This window comes from Syngnathus scovelli, chromosome 15 (genome assembly GCF_024217435.2).
Source record: "Syngnathus scovelli strain Florida chromosome 15, RoL_Ssco_1.2, whole genome shotgun sequence".
Lineage (NCBI taxonomy): Eukaryota > Metazoa > Chordata > Actinopteri > Syngnathiformes > Syngnathidae > Syngnathus > Syngnathus scovelli.
The window spans coordinates 7,361,720-7,365,377 of NC_090861.1; positions in this window are offsets into that span (position 1 = coordinate 7,361,720).

The window sequence follows — 3,658 nt, forward strand, 5'->3', positions numbered from 1 at the left end:
TCAAGCCGGTGATTACGGTCCAATTTCGGTTCCGCGTCTTCCAGCGAGCGTGGAAGACGCAGAGAGAAATTAGTGTGATGATTTGGTTGACTATGTGAGATCAAGGTGGATTTCTTTTCATGTCATCCTATTACATTACCAGAAGAAATTATTCACTTTTTTGTTTCAAAAGAGGCTGATTTCATCACTGTAAGTCTGCAGTGCTTCACTGAAAAGGGGGGGGAAAAAACTTGGATGAAATAGCAGCTGATATACGAGGAGTCTGGTGCGCCGTGGAAACCAGAGCTGAAAAATTGGAAAGGATTTCCGAGGCGACTTAAAAGTGGTTGACTTCTGTCTGAATCCATTGAAGTAGTGCAACGTTACACAAACGATCAAAGATGGAGTCATCAGCACCAAAGCAAAAAACACAACAGTTGTCATTTGGAGCTTTTGCAGTCTCCTTCCTTGCAAAGCATTCAGTCCAAAAAATGAACCTTTAATTGATTACATGTCGCATGAACATTTCCATTGCGTGAGGTATTTGATGCATCAGTTTATAATACAGTGCAGATTTTATAACCAGGATGCATGCTTATCTTTCATTTTCCCCAAAAAATTCAGCTGCTAGTCATCAGCCTGCGGAAGATGGCGGCTATCGGCGTCATTTGTTACCTCCATTGCAATGTGACAGCTCCAGTCGGGAGTAGAGGTTCAAACAGCTGCCTTCAATTGTCATATTCTATTTTTTATTGCAGCCTGCTGAGCTGCTTTTGCTCATTCATTCTCTGTCGCCTGCCCCCAAATCCTTTTTCGGGGTTATTTGGGCCTTGAGGTGCCAGCTGGCTGCTTTACACAGTGCGCTCATTTGTTACGTGTTGGTCAAGCTGGTTAATATTATGTACAGCTCAATAGCTGTGTAAGCTAACAGCGCTAACAGAGAGCTTCCCATTCAGACAACATTATCTTGTTTGAGAATAGCTCAATTTTATGTTGGTGGAAAAGTAACAAACCACATTCATATAAATGATCGATTTAGTCCTTGAATACCACTTATAAAATGGACAGAGCAGTAACACATTGCGAGAAGCTTTCTGCCTAATGAGTACAAGCTTAAAAAGGGCTGAGAATGACCGATGACGCATTTCTCATTGAACTCCTTTTCATTGGCAGACAACAAAAGTGGATGACAGCATAAAGCTTTTCTTAAAAACATTTCACAACACAAGTCAAGATCATTTAGCCAATTTCACACTGGCCATAGAAAACACCTTTTTTTTCTCCCATTGTGAGCCTCCTGCAAAAGGGACCAGCTCTCAATAGGAAGATAAAAGGATCACGTAAATAGTATCAGTAGTAGTCTCGGAGGTGGAACAGCAAATGCGGGAAAGATGTGTGAGGTTTAACACTCAGCAAACACGTATCCTGCCCCTTTGTGTTGAAATCCATTCTGCCTCCATTCTCCATTCATTACAAACGACGTACCGTGTGCTAGCGTCAACATCATCACGCATCTAAATATTTCTTAGTCAGTGGAAAGTCAGTGGAAATCATTCTGTTTTTTGATATTAGCCACCACAAGCATTGTCCGTCCATCTATCTGTCTATCTATCTGGTTTGTTCTCCCCTTTCTATAATAGGATTAGACTTGTTGTAAAAGGCAAGGGTTGAGTTAAGAATATAGCTTTGAGTGTGGTGTTTGTTAGCTGGCCCCTCTGGCCCCATTTTAAAGTGGCCGGAATTAGCCAGTCACCCCCTCTCCCCTAAATGCACCAATCTAATCCTATTCATTTTCAACGGAGACAAAAGACATCTGTCCAGCAAGTTACCTGTCTTCTCTCTCAAGAAAATCCTCCCTGCATGCAAGCAGCCGTATTGATTGGATTCAATCAAGTGGAAACATCTTTAAAGAGTTTTCAAGTCTGATTTAGGGTGACAAAGTCTTCTTTTTAAACCGTCATCTTTTGAGAAGAACCTGACAGATCATCACTTTTCAAAATTTCTCCTTGACAGAACTTGGAGAAATGAAAAACATCACAAAAGTGAGATGATAGGATCTCCAAGCTGCGGAGTCCTTTCAAAGCACTGCGGGAGATAAATCGGTGCTCTTCTTCTTGGGTTTGTTGTTTGCAGTGTCCCCACAAGGCCTGCTTGGCCCACATATGACAGCTTTAATCACCAGAAGCTTGAACTCTTTCACAGAAATGAGCTCAAGGTGATGTCAATACGACAAAGCCATTGAAATGTATTGAGTTTCTCACTTATTCAACTTCTGCCAAAACATACACAAGTTGAACCCCGAAACCAAGAAAAAAAAACTGGCCCCGCCTTGCCAAGATGAAACCCTGCCTGGCTTTGTTAGTCAGCTGAATGTCTTATTTATAGTTGTCATTTAGCCATGAAATTTGCATTTGCTGTTATTAATGCAGCTGTCTTTCACAGATCTTTTTCAACAAGTTATGAAATTCATTCCTCTTGAGAAAATGACTCATTAATTAGATTTTGAAAGATAAAAAAATACACTCACCGCCTATGCTGCATCACTGATGTAATGAATGTGCAATGTTATGGCACTCATTAAAAAAAATGCTATGCAATGGCTTATTAGAAAAACATTGCACATTCCAGAGAGATGTCATTAGACGTACAAGTATCAAAGCAACCGCTGCGATAGTACAAATGCATAAGAGCTCATTTTGAATGCTGGCAGAGTTTAATTATGCAACTTCAATATTATCTCAACAGACTCTTTCCGCAGACTCCAGCTTGTGAATATTGCAGAAGCTGCAATGCTATATTTGGCAAAATGGAAATACACTAAGTCCAGTATCTACATTTCACAGGCTTCAGCCATTTAAATCCCAGGTTAAAGGTTATCTGGCCTAAGGGATTGTCCTTGAAAGCTCGTATTCTTCAGGCCCCAACATGTATTGTGGCCTAGAAAATCAGAGCACTCCACCCACCGCCAGCAGAGCCAAGATGAGGGCCAAATACAGGACAGAATCGGGCCAACTAAATTGGGATAGAGTGATAGTACCCGCATCGACCACAAGGTTTCATCTAGCACAATTTAACAACGTGCGCTGGGATGCTCGATATCATGTCAATTGCAGTTAAAAAGGGATATGAAAAGAATTTAACTTCAAAATAAAACAAGGAGTTTCATTCTAGGCGCCATTCTCTGGGTGGGAATATACAACCAAAACAATGAGGCAGACACACCTATCAATTGAAAGAATGCAGAAAGCAAATTCTGAGCATCAGCAAACTACAATGCATGCCCAGACTCTAATGTTAAATTTCAAACATCTCATCTGCTTGATTAAAACAACATTGGACAGCAGATTTATCCGAATTAGTTTTGGCAGGGTGCATATAAAGGCTGAAATATGATAGGACAAAAAAAATCTAAAATACAAAATAGACTGTTGGGATTAATTAATACAATATTAGATTTCATCTTGGAATTTTAGGCAGTTTTTTTAGTCCAGCTGAGCCGAGAAAGCCTTGCTGATTTATTATCAATAATGCCTTGAATTATGAAATATATTGAAAATATTTTATTTTTGGATTAAAATTACGTGGGTGGGTTTTCTTTTATTTGTACGTTGCCTTCCGGAAAAAGCAGTGGTATCGCACGCCTCTGAGGTTCGTTGTCCTGTGACAGAAGTGGGCGGAG